The 17,522-nt window shown below is 39.2% G+C and overlaps 1 protein-coding gene across 1 annotated transcript in view; it reads right to left on the bottom strand.

Annotated features, from left to right (window-relative positions):
• Positions 1–17,522, bottom strand: part of chm (chameau) — an 895,896-nt gene that overhangs the window by 808,936 nt on the left and 69,438 nt on the right. The window lies entirely within an intron of this gene.

The raw sequence follows: 17,522 nt of genomic DNA, 5'->3' as shown, positions 1-17,522 counted from the left end.
GCCGCTTCCTTCCCACTCCTAGGCCTTTCCTACCCCATCGTCGCCAAAACAACTATGTGTGTCGGACGTAAAGCAAATTGTAAAAACATCCACTGTTAGTCGGTCATATTCTGTACGCTGTAGTTCGCCAAATGGTGGAAGTTTACGAATCGGGTCGTAGCAGTTTTGAAAACAGAACACATCTGAACTAAGAATTATATTAAAAAAGAAGAAAAATAAACTGTTTCAACCGTTGAACAGATTTCCTCATTACTTTAAACACTTTACTGCAGCGTAATCCATAAGGAAGTGGAAAAAGGAGGCAGTGACCTCAACTTACGGTGCTATGCACCCTGATAAATGCACTTAACTTCTCGGAACATGCATTACGAGTGAGTGCATACCATTTTATGTGTGTGTGTGTGTGTGTGTGAGAGAGAGAGAGCGAGAGAGAAAGAAAGAGCATTTCCTTCTCCCCTTTCAAGTTTATGCCTGTCTCTCCGTTGCTTACAACTACTCTACAGCAATTGGCGGAGTATAACTAGCTCGAGAAATATCTCCATTTTGTTTTGTTATTTGAATACTACAAGCATTTGTTTTTCTCTAAGTCAGCAGTATAACGACGGTAAGTACACTGGTAGCAATGGCTTAAGGTTGTCTTAAAGCGGTCGTTTCTAAACAGAAGTGTGTGGACGCCCCCGAGACTCGAACACGAATTATCCCCATTTTTCAGCCAAAGCTATCACTTTATCAAGAGCAGGAAGGACAAATCTTTCACGTAGTATCCAGAGAAATATTCCACCGAACAAGCGGCAGCGCGGCTTGTGTTACGTAGCTATCAGCTTGCATTCGGGAGATACTGGGTTCGAACCCAACTTTCAGCAGCCCTGAAGATGGTTTTTCGTGGTTCCCCATTGTCACACTAGGCAAATGTACTTTAATTAAGGCCACGGTCGCTTCCTTCTCACTACTATCGTCGTCATAATACTTATCTGCGTCGGCGCGACGTTAAGCAAATTAAAAAATATATAATCGACTGAACACTTTTTTAAAATCTACCGTATGACAGGCAGGAAAATAAAAAATAAAATAAAATTATAAATACAAAAGAAACCATTGTACTGTAAATAATCAACAAGAGACTGACACATCGTTAGAGATATGACTGACAAACATAAAACACTAGTTCATTACTGCACGTCTAGTCGACTGACCTACTGGAACGGCTATTAAACTTCCTGTGATCTCTAGTATGAGCGGAGCGGACATTCGTGCATAATACGATTGACAGTTTGGTACGCCGCAACCTTGGGACGGGCAACCGATCCTCAGGCGGTACCAAAGAAAACGGTATACATTTAATCTCCTGGCCCCTAGCTTGCCCAGCAGGGGAAGATTTATGGCGGCAGTGGGCTTTAAAGCGTAAGTTCTCATTCCCCAACATAAATCCTCACAGATCTGTTGCCACGCACCTCTTAGATTGAAGTATATGAAACACGACATGGATAGCAATCAAGATAGATTTGTGATTCACCTAGCAGACAATGACGAGAACGATGAATAGAGGTAAGGTAAATACTGTATTTTATTTTTTAAAATAGCTAAGTTTGTTGGCTAATTTATGTCCGAATAACACATTCCGATGTTTATTATTATTATTATTATTATTATTATTATTATTATTATTATTATTATTATGTCTGGCTCCATGGCTAAATGGTTAGCGTGCTGGCCTTTCGCCCAAGCTGAATTAGTTAAAGGGGACGTAAACCCATCACATGATTAATATTATTATTCCAGTTCCTAATTATACTTTTACTTTCTTTATTGAAAGCGACGCACTGATATCAGCAGCACTAGTCATATTTATAGGCCTACTTTGATATGAATTTAAGTTTAGTATTTTGGGAGACCTGTTATTTGTATGTACAAATAGCTTATGGCGATCATTTACGGCTAATTGTACATTCTTTGTGGAGTTCATTTGCCAATTCTTTCTTTCTTTCTTTCTTTCTTTCTTTCTTTCTTTCTTTCCTTCTTCCTTCCTTCCTTCCTTCCTTCCTTCTTTCTTTCTAACATCTGCGACAACCGCACGGGATATGCACGAAACAAAATATTCTGCGATATTGGTTTGTACTGTGGTTCATGATCAGGTTTTTATATTTTGTCTTCAGAAAAAAATTAAATGCTAACATGTTTAAACAATCGACGCAAAATATGACAATCATGCTCTTGACAGCGCTTACTTGCGTGTTAAACGACATGCGCCCCTGACAACACTTATCACTAGGGCGGGCAACATTTGGGATCAGAAGCTGCCGCCTGAGGATACGTTCGCCGACTCAACTTTACGAAAGTAGGCGCACCTTCCATGTTTTGTTCGCATCCTTTCTGAATATCTAGCACTCCTTCATCTTGGTTAAGAAAGAACTCTTCAGGCCACTTTACGCCAGTTCTTCTTCTTATTCCTTCCGGAAGACCCCATATCCCGTATACCCATGTCTCCATAACTTATTTCTTTCTTGAACCAGTGTCTCAGATGCACCGGTCAGATCGTCCTTGGCTGTAGTAGTCCATGAAGTGGTACGGCTGCAAGGCACGAGAATGTTAAGTATTTTGCGTATATTTTGCGGGTAGGCATTCGAGAGAGATGATCTTAAAACTCGAGAAGGCACTTTCCTCATACCGGATGGGCAAAGTAAAACTGGCCCGGAAAATATTTACAACAGGACTGACGCAGAATTGACGCTTGTTAATGAACATAACAGAATACGCTGAAAATGGCCTCATCTGAAGACATGAAAAACTGAGGATCCAAAAGTCCTGACTCCACCTCACTCAGGAACTACAGACAGAACTCAACACGTGAAGGTTCGTCTGGACGCCTTAACGCATGCACAACAGTAAATTTGTAAGGATAATGTTTGATAATGCTTCGACACGACGGTCTTTTAATTCCCACTTGCACAGATAAACGGCGTTGGGATATTGTCGTACTTCGTTCCAGGCTTTACTACTACTAAAACGTTTTCATTCCTCCCATGAAGGGGGAGGCGGGCCTCTTAGGCGGTGACGCCGTCTCTCAGGCCGGGAGATATGTTGCGTGGAAGGAGATGCAGGGAGAAGGTGAGGGGGTTGGCGGCCGTGGCCTATACTAGGAACTATCCCGGCATTCGCCTTAGTGCAGGAGAATGGAAAACCACGGAAAACCATTCTCAGGACAGCCGACGGTTGGGGCCAGCCGTGAGGTTCAGCCCTGTCCCGTCTCCTGAATGCAGAGGCGTAGAGTCACGGTAGAGCCGTGACTACCCCTCCTCTGATCGGTTGGCCGCCAGAGTGCAGAGCTGTTGGACCACGGACCAGCCGTGGCCACTTGAGGGCCGAGACTCACTCTGTATCTACCGACCAAGGCTTTCCTTCACTCGAGCAATGTTTTCTAGCGTTCGAATTCTTTTCATAGTTACGTTTTTTATTCGCTACAGCAGTGGCGAATTACCCATACATGCAATTGATGTGTTACATCCCTTGTATTTTCAATGAAAAATAAATATTCATTGTTCATATTTTAATGGAAGTTATTTAGATAAAATTCAAACGCAGAGTTATCGATAATCAGAGATAGTTGAAAAGAGCGTGGATGGTTAGTGACTGCTGCTAATTGACAAACTGCTCCGGAGATGGCAGCACAAGCATTGAACTTTTCTTGGCTGTTGATCTATTTCGTGGGGTTGGAATGTGTAACGAACAGCCACATCCATCAAGAGGGCGGTGCAAAGTGGAATCCTGTATATCGCGTGTGGCCGGGATTTATTTGCTATTTCGTGAAATACTGGAGTTCTTGATTAGGATGGTTCTTTCCTTATGCTATAAATGTTAATATATGACAAATATGTGTCGTAGTAATATAAATGATTGTCCGGCCCCGCGGTGTAGGGGGCAACGCGTCCGTCTGTCACCCGGCGGCCCCGGGTTCGATTCCCGGCTGGGCCAGGGTTTTTTGATTGTAAATGATTAATATCCCTGGCCTAGGGACTGGTTGTTTGTGCCGTCCTTAACGTTCCTTTCCTCACATTCAACACTCTACACTTCCTCCATTCCAATTACACGCAGGTTCATATCACATGGTGCAAGTAGGGGCAAAAGATATCTATAGGTCGACGCCCAAAACAAATAGCATTAAAAAATTCCGTTTCGTGTGCTTGTAGAGTAAATATCAAAAAAAGAAAATTCGGGAATGATGCGATTTTGAAATGACATCACACCGATCAGAGAGTAGTTCAGCGTCTCTATCGCGCAATCCGAACTGAATTCTAAACATTATGTAATCGAACGATTTTTAAGAGAACCATTTAGTATACTTTCTTTTACGGAGAAACGTAGAATGAATTATATATAAAGGACAACCACGTCCAACTCTGAATGTAACTACACAACTGAAGTCGTGTGTTCGTCATTTCAAGACATATTTTTGAAACAGACCATTGGATTAGTGGATGCGAGAACTTAAATGAACTTTTCTGTTGGCATTGTCTGTTTTCTGTTGAAAAATGAGTTTGGAATGACGGCCTGTTTTCGTTGATGTTTGCAATATTTTTTTCCGGTTACATCCCCTAAACCACTGCGCTACAGAGCCCGTTTCGCGCCATTTTGCCTCTAAGTTTTGCATTGCAGACTTCGCTGGAGATTTTGCCAAAATACTTCCAGACTTAAACTCTTGCGCAAACAGTTCCGCACATATTTTCCACTCGACAGCGAACACACGCTGTTTTATCGTGAGCACCACTTTATGTTGCATTCAACTAGTCAAGAGACACGTCTGCTCCTCTCACTCAGTCACACGTAAGGACACAGGGACGCATTCGGGACAGACCATGCGGGAGATGCGCACGCACAGACACGTGACAGCAACAGATCGATGCATCGAAATCACGGTTCCCAGCATTTCCTGTTCATTAACAAGGGTAAATTCCACGTCAGTCTTAAAATATTTTCCTGGCCAATTTTACTTTCCCCACCCTGTATAAATTTAGAGCACAGATCAGGATTTTGACCCCAGACTATATTCGTCCTAAGAGTTTTTACGTGCGTCGAGGAACTTTCTTAAGAATTTCCTCTCTTTAATCAGAATCTCTTCCATCTCACAACAGTGAATAAGGGCAACCTCTCTTTTATTAGGTTAAGCACTCGAGAGGCAGATAGGGCTTCAGGACGTACAACTGTGGTGTAGTGGCGGTATTTGGGAGAGACCTGGACTGATAAGTGGGTTGGCAGAGGTAAAAAAAAAAAAACTGTTACCATGTGTTCGGCCTGATATTTAAGAGCTGCTTCTCTAATGCATTGAAGGAAATGATCTCTCCAATATACTCACTTAAATTGAATGCTATCTGTTTTACGTCACACTGACACAGAAAGGTCTTATGGTGACGATGGGATAGGGCATGGCTAGGAATGGGAATGAAGCGAATGTGCCTTTAATTAATAATTAATGAAATTTAATTAAATGTATTTTAATTTCTTATTGTCCTTATGGATAAATCAGCAGGCTGAACCTTTGTGGTTTCCCTAGTATTACGGCAGCTATATTTAAGAGTTATAAAGTTCTGAATACTCCAATTTTGTGTCATTTTTATTACCTGTACTGTGTGCCCTAATTTGTAATATCTGAAGCCATCTCTTTTCAGATTCGACACAGTTAGTTTATAACTGCCGAAACTAATTTTGAGTAAGACATTTAAAAACTACCTAAAAATAAAACATATGGTAACAGTATTATACTTGAAAAAGCAGTAACTTCATTAAAACAGAACGACATATTTCGTTCTTGAAAGAACATCATCCGATTCTATCAACTCACACTCAGCTATTTAGAAATGTATAAACATTTATGTTTATTTTGGTTTAAACACTAAAAGGAACTTGAAATCTGGAATTTAACTTAATGAAGTCCTCTCTTCTCTCCACCCAAGCATAGAATACGATGGTGTTGAAAAACCGTTGCTCTGCCAATGGCGCAAGTCCAGCTAGCTAGCCAGTCCGTTGACCTTTCGCTTGTACGATGTACCATAATGCACAATGTTCTTATTTCAAGTACTTATCTATTGCTCTTTTTAGGGGGGGGGGCTGCATGCTATAATTGTGCCTAAATATCTAGGGAACAAAGTGAGTTAGCAGCACAGGCTGGGCCATGTAGCTATTAATTTTCATTCGGGGGATGGTGGGTTCGAACTCCAATGTCAGCAGTCCTCAAAATGGTTTTCCGTAGTTTTTCATTTTCACACCAGGCAAATGCTGGGGTTTCATCTTAATTAAGGCTACAGTCGCTTCTACCGCGGTCCCAGCTCTTTCCCATCCCAATGTCAAAAAACACCTGCGTGTGTTGGCCCGATGTTTAATTCTTAGATAAGCCTTCACACGTAGCCTTCATCCACAATATATTCCACCAGAAGGTTAAATTTGTCTATTTTGCATTATTTTGTTCAGATATCTTGCGGATCACTGATGATTTAAATCCAAAGAAACCGAAGTCTCGATCTTCTCCGGGATAATATTAACATGTTCATTCACTGCCTGACCGACTATTTACTTCTCACAATGCAACAGCCCTGTTGCATGACAGTTAATAACCCATTACAAAATCATTTCCTTAATCAAGCGCACAACATCTACATAGCCTGGCATGTCATTCATTTGGTATGCAAAACAGGCCTGCTAGTCAAAGAACTAGCCACACTCATAAATTAAAATTATTAATGGTTAATATACTAGAATAATGACAATAACAGCAACATGAAAAGCTGCCAATGGTTCAGCAATCATGTTGTCAAATAAATAATGCTGGTAGTACCATGATATAGGGGCATCCATCTTAAACGTATCCTATTTACTTCCTTCTCAGTGCTACAACCCCCGCAAGGCGTTGGCTTCTTTGACAACGCAAGCCTAGTATACAGTTCACTTCACATACAAATGCTTCTTCCTATATTGATGATGAAAGGAACATAAAAAAACAAAAACAAAATATTTTTGACTGTTGTATAACGACTTTTGTGTAACTGTTTAGGTACCCATTTTTTCTTGCAACAGTTTCATTTACAAACTTAGTCCTCACAATTTTTACGAGATTTTCCTCATCTATACCCATTCTTCCTTCATATCTTATCTATGAGCTTAGCCATGAATCTTCCACAATCAGTCTATCCTTTGTAGACTTTCCTAACAGACCTATATCTCATTCCTAACATTTTTCCTGACAAACAAGGGCCACTGCTTTGCTTGATTTTCGCTATTTGGCCCGGTATTGGACATCTTCAGGGTTGAATCAGCCTACATTATCTCCCAGGATGTTATCCAACCATCGCTTTGAAGGTCTTCCTGGGTCTTGTCAGAGAGCTTCTGTTGTTACCGAAGTACGAATGATATGGCCATACCACTGGAGTCGAGTCTTCCTTGTCTTCTCTACAATCGGTGCCACACCACGGTTCCTTCAAACATGTTAATTTCTAACATGCTAACACGACCCCAACGAGTCAATACTAGTGTCTAGCGAAGCATTCTTATCTCCATAACATGGAGGATCTGGATTTGCTTCATAATCAAAGAACGACATTCTAGTCCACAGAGAGTTACAGGTCGAATCACTGTCTTAGCAGACCTATCTTGGATGAATCTTACCAGAAGTCTTAACCATCTCTCAAACAAACAAGCTTACAGTTTTACGCAATTGTCGAACTGTTTAGTTCAAACCAGACCGATCACATGATCATTATTATTAGCGTATGGCAAGGAAATTATATAGATGATATACAATATATATACACAATAACAAAAAACAACATTGATTCACTTCAGGCATTAGTGTTATCTGTTATATCTGAATGTCCAACGTTTGAATCTACTGTGGTGCTTCCGCTGTTGGCAACAGGAAGTCTTCCAATTTACCTGGATAAGCCCGTAGTTGACACTCGCTTACAATGTGGGATCAATTAAAACATTAAGACATTTACATATAAATCCTCAAAATATAACGAAATGTGACCTTATATCACTAAAATGAGAAAACATAATATGATCAAAGCAATAAAAAACGGCTGAATATGCAATTATATGCAACATAAAACTGCTTTAACCACGGTCAGGGATCCATCATTCACAGTTATTTTTCAGATTTCGGGTAAAACGACCTCAGGGAAGAAACATTACCTTTCCTTGACATTCGAACGCGAACATTACTGATTAAGTACAGGGTTTCGGTAAAGTTCGCGTTTGTACTAATCATACATATTTCAGTAGTATAGATCCCTCTTGCGGCGCTCACAAGTAACCGATCGTGACAAATGCGCATTCAAAAGAAAGAGAATATACATTAGCAGTGACGAATTGCACTCACGTCATAAATATCGACAATTACTTTGAACAATGAGTTTAAAAATGTACGAAGATGTACTAAGTGTGCGATTTGCAAATACTGTTGCTGTAAGAAAATACGCGCAATCATTGCTGTCCACTTCACATTTTGGCCACTGGAACACCTGTTTTATGTCATTGCAATATGCTGTAATTATCAGTTAAGAAAATAATGATAGTAGAGCCAAAAATTACTTCGTCAGGATAATAATGTACTTGCAAATGTTTCCGTTCAAGTGGATACCATAAATGTTAAAAATCAAAGATTACATTAAGTGGCAATTAAGACTGTCTAATATTGTACTGATGTGTGTATTCTTTAGTTCACCAGGGGGCTACTCCACCACATACTTTATGAACATGCGAGATTTCTCGCACGGGTCGCCTAGTAAAATATTCTATTAATAGCATTCACGTTTATAAACAGATGATCAAAATTTCATACTGCATAGTATTTTAGCTTCCATTATAAATGACACAGAAGTATTAAAACCCTAAGATTCTCATATAATCAAATACGGTGCGTTTTAATAAAATCGGTTAGTAGAGAGAGAAATTCTGTTTGCGTTGTCAAAACCTCATTTTCAGCATAAAGTGTTTTACGGAACTTAAAAACAGAAACACTGGTACCCACTAAAACCTAGATAAGATGCTCGCATTTATTACGCTATCCCTCATCGCAAATTGTAAACTTTACCTGAAGCAAAGTCTAGATAGAGTATGTTGACATCCAGACCTCGCAATCAGCTTATCTTAATCTCGCCACGGGGAGTCTGCAGTGTGTGCAAAGTACACAAATGGACTACCACTGTACAAGCGAGGAGGGGCAAATTTAGTATTTCCTGGAAACAAGTTGTTACCTACCAAAGTAGAAACGTGAGGTGTTTGTACTCTGCGCTACGGCAGCTGCCTCAGCCGAACTTAACGTCGCGCGTGGCCGCCCTGCTTTAAGCGTGTATCCAATCTTATAACACCTTACCTTAAAAAATGCTGGAAGTGTCTTCCTTCCTGTATTATACAGGAATTGCATCTGGTAACCACATTCTCGCTGACGCGAGTGAGTTCTGCCACGGTAATGTTTAATAATGTTATTGGCTTTACGTCCCACTAACTACTTTTACGGTTTTCGGAGACGCCGAGGTGCCGGAATGTAGTCCCGCAGGAGTTATTTAACGTGCCCGCAAATCTGCCGACACGAGGCTGACGTATTTGAGCACCTTCAAATACCGCCGGACTGAGCCAGGATCGAACATGCCAAGTTGAGGTTAGAAGGTCAGCGCCTCAACCGTCTGAGCCACTCAGCCGGCCACTGCAATGTTTCGAATGATTTCTGATGTCATTCGTAATGTTTCTTTCAGTTCTTCCAATGTGTGAGGATTTGTTCGATACACTTTTTTCTTTCAGTTTACCCCACAAGTAAAAATCACACACTGTTAGATCTGGAGAACGAGGGGAAAAAATAGACCAGCACTGATCACTCTGTCTGCAAACATTTTCTAGATTGTAAGAAGGGAATCTTCTGCTGTATGAGCAGGGGCTACATCCTGTTGAAACCACCCACGCCCAAACATTCGTCTTGCACTAACAGCACACCAAACACCAATCTTCCTATCACAATGAGGGACTTCATAAACACCATCAAGATTTTCTGCACACCAATAGCGAGAGTTATGACTGTTCACACGATCATTAAGATTTACATACGAAAATACGGTGGTGCAATGATGACTGTCTCACCATGTGAACAGCTAAGATTCGGACTGGCGACTCATGCTTGCCAGGTCGAACACGTGCAAGCGGCTTGCAATGTCAAGATGTATGCGCGCGCCTCCCATACTGCAGCTACCGTAGCGCCGAGTACAAACACCATGCCTTCGGTCTGGGTTTATATGAGAGATCCTGTATTAAAGCATTCGAGGCCTGGGCTTCCAACTTCTTTTATGATTTCTTTTTTCCCTTCATTCTTCAAGTGATCGCATCTTCATGTTTTTCTTCTCATTACATTCATTCACTCTCCATTATCTTCCTGATCAATAAAGGATAATGACCATGCAGTTTTCAGCTTATAAAAAACAACCACCATCGTCGGTCGGTTCGTTACCATGAAGACTGAACAATATGCGATGCTCGCCGTTGGATTAGGCAATAAAAACGTACACTTGTGAATATCTCTATTATTATAGCGCGTACAGCAAATGTATATACAGTATATATACATCAAACATGAAAGACTGAAAAATAGAGTTTTCACATCGTCGTTATGTACAGCACACTTTTGACATAGAATTAACATTTTAGTTTCTGCTGGTTCAGTGCTATATTAAAGCATTCGAGGCCTGGGCTTCTAACCTCTTCTTTTATAATTTATTTCACCCCTTCGTTCTTCAGGTGATCGTGCCTTCATGTTTTTTTCTCATTTCAATAGTCAATTTCCTGATCAATAAACGATAATGACTACGCTGTTTTCAGCTTACATAAAACAACCATCATTGCCGGCTGATTCGTTACCATGAAGACTGGCCAATATTTTCACGTCAACGATTATTATCTCGTACGGTAAAAATTATATCAGACATAAAGGATTGAAAATAGATTTTCCACATTGTTTAATGTACAGTACGCTTTTGAGATAGAATTAATATTTCCAGAGATATATGGAAAGTTCATGAAAAATGTAATAATCGCGAATATCTCCGTTGTTATGATTATTATTCGTCAAATGAAGTGCATGAAACATAAGAGATCAGAAATTATATTTAACTCATCTTTTATAATGTACAAGTTTTTAATAAAACTAAGAGTATTAATGGGCAAATTTGACCTGTCTTGTTTTGATCCCCTTAATATTGCTATGCTACTGTATACAAATCACTCACAGTATAGCCCTTAATTTAAATACGGAGTTTCATTAAATTCTGTCAGGCCGTTTTCCTACGAAGTTCAAGATAAATGTCCAGACAGACAAAACTTGAACTAAACCTATTTTCGAGTTCTGTACACCTAATCCTGATACAAAAACAAATTATCAGGCCAAGATTTGAAGTGTACACACAAAATTATAATGTTATTTACACAGATTAGCAAGTTTCTCTTTAGCCTAAGACAATCCAATTAATAGAAATAATTAAAAGGTTGAAAACTACTGTATACATAAGCCTTCTTCCTCTCCAAGAAATTGCATCTGCACTTCAAAAAGCCGGTGATTACTCTTCGGTAATCTACTATGGAAATTCCTCTTCATTAGCAAAATTCTCCCAAAAGTGTTCAAATTATAACATGCAGGTAACAGGTGCGGACACACTAATTTCAAGCTAACTGCCTCACATACAGTTAATTGCATTTCCTGTATCACTTTCTTTCACCATGCACAATAACTTGCTTTACAACTGGCCACAACAACCTGTTTGTCCACTAAGTGTTGGAGCTTGACAAAAGCATGGCATTAATTTCTTTTTTAAACCACGTGACTCAGATCTGTAATTTACTGACGATAATTACAGGCAATAACCAAGAAATTACTGGGGTTAACACGGCTTAATTCCAGTTTCAGTTGATTGACCAGGTGGTTAGGATATGCAACTGCAGATAAGCCATGCCTCTTGAAGCTACATTATGGTAATAACTTATTTGAATCATAGCATAAAAGAGTTATTATATTTTGTTCAGGTCATCAGATCATAGGCTGGTTTAATGCAGCTGTCCATGCTACTGTATCCTATACTAATCTTTTCATCTCTAATTGTAACAATTGCAGCCCAATCTACTCCAATCCATCTGTAATTTGCTGCAATCTTGGTGTTATCACTAAAAAACAACTGAAAAAGTTCTGAGTGTCTCAAAACGTGTCCTATCAATATATCTCATCTTCTAGTCAAACTCTGCAAAATCATCCCTCCCTGCCTTTTTTTTTTTGCTAAAGTGGAACCCATGTTTTTTCAGTTCAAACTTAGTTAACATTTGTTCAATCTGTTCAAACTAATGCAAGGTTAAGAAAACACTAGAAAATACCTGGAAAAGAAAACATTTAATAACAGCATTAAAGTGGAATTAAATATTTTTTCCAGTCATTTTCTATTAGATTCTGTTATTAATAAATCTTTTCTGAACAGATAAGTCCTTTGAAACAATAAGCAGAAAAGGCTGCACTAAGAATGTAAGCATCAGTTTTTGAAAATGAGACGAATTCTCTCATAGTGTATTGGCACTGCCCATGGCTCCAAGTAGCCTATGCAGTGGCCTCCACTGTATAAACTAGCCATACATCCTGGTAGGTGTGCTAGTTACCAACTGATGAGCCCAAATTAGCACACTAGGGCAAAACGCTGGCAACCACGAACGAGTTAGCTGGAAAATGTATAATATCCAATAATGGACAATTTACATTCAAATTATGAATTTACTCTTTCAGGACAAACATTTCAGGTTCCCTATAGGCTCCGTGTGCTGATGGGAGAAATGCACCATTGCGCTGCGAGTGGGGAACATTGCAAGTTAATGCGTTTCACCGCGCACACATCCGCTGTCGCCTCACCGCATGCTGCCATGGCCGACTAAATAACAGTGGGATTTCAGTGTTTTATGCAAGAACCATTGGCCACATTATTCCAAACTTGAAGAAAGTGGTCATGTAATAAATTTACAAGAAAAACAGTTCACAGGAAATAGCAACAGAGCAATAACTGCAAATGTGATCAGAAAGAAACATTGGTTCGCTAGGTATCCTACCATTTCACAATAGAGACAACGTGGTCATTTATGTATTAGTAGTGGTGATAACGAGATTAGTGTTCATATACACATCCAACAATGATGTTTTCAGAAAAATATCCTTGATATATATTTCTAATACGATAGCATGTTAGCGTAGGTTAATGCTGCTAGGGAGGCGATCCATTTTTAATTTCAATTTTAATTAACCTTAAACAAAACCACGTTTTCTAAGGAAGGTCTTGGTAAAAATCTTCATGAAGATGAATAATTGTTTCCATGAAATGTAACCATATTTCAGCTGTTGTTTATGGACTTTGCTCACAAAATGTCACCTTGCATCTCAAACGTAGGGAAGGAGAACTACAACAGGGGGAAGAGAGTAGAGGAACTTTTTCTGATAAAAAGGCTCAGGCTTGATGTTGGACCTATTGAAATTCCTGATACTGAAACTGCATGTACACTATCAAAAATTATGCATGAGAAGAAAAGTTCAGAATTACATAAAGTTGCCAATAAGTGCTTATTTATATTGTGTGTCTCTATTTATAATATGATCAAGTCCAACTCTGTAATATAACGGTTGGCACTATTAGCTATCTTCCTCGGGGGCCCGGGCTTGAATCCTGACACCGCCAGAAACTAGCATGTGGTTAAAACGATGTACGCAGCTCATTTGCATTAGGGGTGTGCTTGAAAAGAAATGCACCACCTCGGGACGAGGACATGAATTTATGAATGTAAAATACGGTATTTCTGTGAGCTACTGATATTGCGTAATGTAGGCCTATTTTTGTAATTATATTTGTCTACTGCCATTCCAAATCCAATTCGTTAGGTTGTAACGGAATACTATAAAATTTCACACTTTGGTCTGTACCACAGTACAGTACATTATTGTTATTTATTATTGTTATACTGGCTATAATTAAGACTATGGTAATACAATATATATCTATTATGATGTAAGTGCTCTAAAAAAGATGGCTTTCTGCAGCTTGCTTTGCAAATATAATATTGCTATAATAATTTGTTTCTAATTGTTAACCTATATGCAAAATGGTTAAAATACATGCTGTAAAGAGTTATTTTGTATTAATTAAAATATATAAATCCCAAATTACTTCTTGCGATTTACCGCTATGATTCACCGTCTGTTCAAATGCATTTCATGAGGCCATGAAGAAAACCTTTGGATCACAGTATCTGTTATTGCAGCCAACAAGCATATAGTTCTGTCCGAACATTACGATATTAAGAAATAATCATCTGAAGACAGCATTGTAAACTGATTCTTCTTCTTCTACTTGTTCTCGTTCTTTATTTATTGGGTTCCGCTTTCGCGTTATACCCAGCCACTTGTCGTTTTATCGAGTAAAGCCAAAACTAAGAAGGATGATATATGAATAGTAAAGGAGGGGAAGAAAAGAAATTAGCTGAAAAAACATACGTAGGTATCATATATTGTGTCGAAAACAAAACAAAACAAAACTTGGGATAGAGAATGTACAGGGACACAAGGTTCTACTCTTCACACAAGTGTGATCCATCACTGCGGCTACCTTCATCACAAACATGACCGGATCAACACATAGGAAATGTGGTCTCAGATTCTAATAATGGCTTTAGACAAAAACACAGAAAGGAATTCAGCGATAGAGGACCACTGTAAAATTATTGCATACATTTATGTATGTAAACACACATATTCCAGCGTCTTATGGTCAGCTGTTGATGAAGTTGCCCCTAAGTAGTTCTCGTAATTTCCACCCGCAGCAGCACATTGCTATATGCACGGAGCCTAAGGGAACCAATATCTACATCATCTGATGACCTAGCAGGCATCAATTTTTGTAAATGAGACAAAGGCTCTCAAAGTGGATTGGCAGTGCCTGTAGCTGCAAGTAGCCCATGCAGTGGCCTCCACTAAGGGCGTTACCCTTTTGGTGGCCCACCCTTTCCCCTACACGAGGGAAATGAAAACTTTTGTAGATAGCCTCCACTAGTGTATATGCACTAACCATGCACCTTGGTAGGAGTGCTAGTTACCAACTGATGAGCCCTAATTGGCACACTGGGGCAAAACACTGCCAATCAAGAATGAGTTAGCTGGAAAAATTATAATGTCTAATACTGGAACAGATCTGAGGTTCAATTTATTTTTTATTTCTTGATTATGGACATGCATGATTGCGTTGTCGTTCAATTTTCCTTGTGTCATGCTACTGTGCAGGTAAGGTTTTTAATATTCTCAGGGTGGAAAAAAGAACGTTCTGATGTACATGTAAACACGGGGATAGTTAAGCGATCTTTAGCAACTGAACTGAATCAGATCTAATAAATAAAATATCCATATACCTCACTTGTGACTGAGAAAAAAGTTAAAAAAAAAAATTTCTTAATGGGCTCCTCGGCCTCGCCGCTGGTAATGTACGAGACAAAAATACCGTGGTATTGTTATTCCCCCTTCTTTCTTTCTTTCATTCATTCATTCTTTATTTATCTTGTTATTATCTCTTTATCTTTCATCTCCCTATTTGTGGGGGGAGCTGAACACCCTCATAAAATTGACAGGGTGTGCTTGAGCACCATAGCATCCCCGGAGTCGATGCCCCTGTGCACCGCTCTGTGGTACAGTGCACCCATTTGCAGCAGATTCATCAAAAAGCTTTGGTCTGCTAATTCTGACTTGGCAAACACTTACTTAGATCTTAAAAACAGTGTATGTGACTGAATGAAAAGCTGACTACCCCCAGACCTTTCACTGTTTCACAGAACAGTACTGAATTATTCTCAGTCTGTACTATAACATTTCCATTTTAAAAATTAATACCAGTCCCCTTTCTACTACTGAGGCTGCCATCATGAACAGAGTATGCTAACCTCAAATCAGCATATGGATAATTAAAATTGGGAGGGTCAAATATTACAGTAACACACTATGAATACAACAGCATAGGAAATAACACAATAAAACATAAAATTAATTGAACTGAGAAGCTAAATTCAAACTGTTTCAGTAGGCCAAGCTCATGATTGTGGTACTGAGTCTATAAGTGGTTCTGTAGTATGGTGATAACAACTTTGAGCGAGGTGATTTAGATCTCTTTGATAAGTTCTCCACTCAGGCCAAACTGTCGCCAGAACTGGATGAAGATTAAGAATGGTCCTTCTAGCCCTGATCATGAGACTAATGACTGAGATATTAGTTAACCAGTAGTTCTCCATATAATAAGTTAGAAATACAATCTCTAAATAGAATCCAGAGGAAGAAAAATTAAACCTGTTAGCATACGTCGTGGAGTTAAACAAGGGTCCTCTTAGTCTCCAGTAATTTATGATCATGCTACGGACCGTATCCTCCAAGAACTATGAATATTAGTAATATTGTTGAAGAGTATGGGCATCCAGTTGTTCCAGGAATACCTAACATCTCTCTTCTAGGCTTTGCTGATGACATGATAATCATTAGGGAAAAAAACCTATCAATCAGCAGTCTCACTTGATTTCATGATTCAAGTACGGAGAAATACACTTCTTTGAATGTTTACTTGGGATGGATATCAAATACTTATCTCCTTTTCATTTGTACAATATACAGTAAATAGTCAGGAAAGTATTACAGAGAGATATGATATATACTGTAGAACATGGTTAAATCAACCCTGAAAGATCCAGGAGAAAACCAAACACATGAATTCAAATTAAACAATATCACACACCATACTTATCTGAGTCTCGATTCAAAATGATTCCTACTTTTCAATGATTCCTTGAGTTACACTGACAGTAGAATTTGGTGAAACAATGACAGACCATAAACTGTACAAGGCATTTTATCATAAAAAATACACATCAACAACAACACTACAAACATTATTTAAGTGAACCAGACAAGCCTCAACACTGTACTGGAAAAAAAAAATTGTTTAAAAAATAGTAGTAGGTATCCTGACACGGCACACTGTACTGCAAGCACATTTTTCTGAAAAACATTCTTACGACCTCATTGGAACACAGTTATTTAGGTTTCCAACCATGTTTACTTATCTTTGCCCACACGTCTTTCATTCTCTTAATACTGTACGTGGGCAAATCAAAAAAAGTAAGTTACGCTTCCAAGTTATGGCCATTTATGAAACCACCTACACATAGGAAACACGGCTATGACAACATACAACGCAAGTTCACTTTTCCACATAGTCCCTAAGACACTAAACATTTCTCGGAACAGTCAACCAACATTCTGATTCCGAATGCGTAGAAATCACCTCCAGCGCTATGTAACCACCTGGAGACCGCTGCTTTCACCTCCTCATCATTTCGGAATCGTCGTCCAAAGAGATCACATGATAATTGCATGTTGCTAAGCCTGGACTGTATGGAGGATGTTGCTATACCTCCCACTTGAATCGCTGCAGCAGTTCGGACGT

This window comes from Anabrus simplex, chromosome 9 (assembly GCF_040414725.1).
Source record: "Anabrus simplex isolate iqAnaSimp1 chromosome 9, ASM4041472v1, whole genome shotgun sequence".
Classification (NCBI taxonomy): domain Eukaryota; kingdom Metazoa; phylum Arthropoda; class Insecta; order Orthoptera; family Tettigoniidae; genus Anabrus; species Anabrus simplex.
This window is presented reverse-complemented; position numbering and strand designations above follow the sequence as displayed.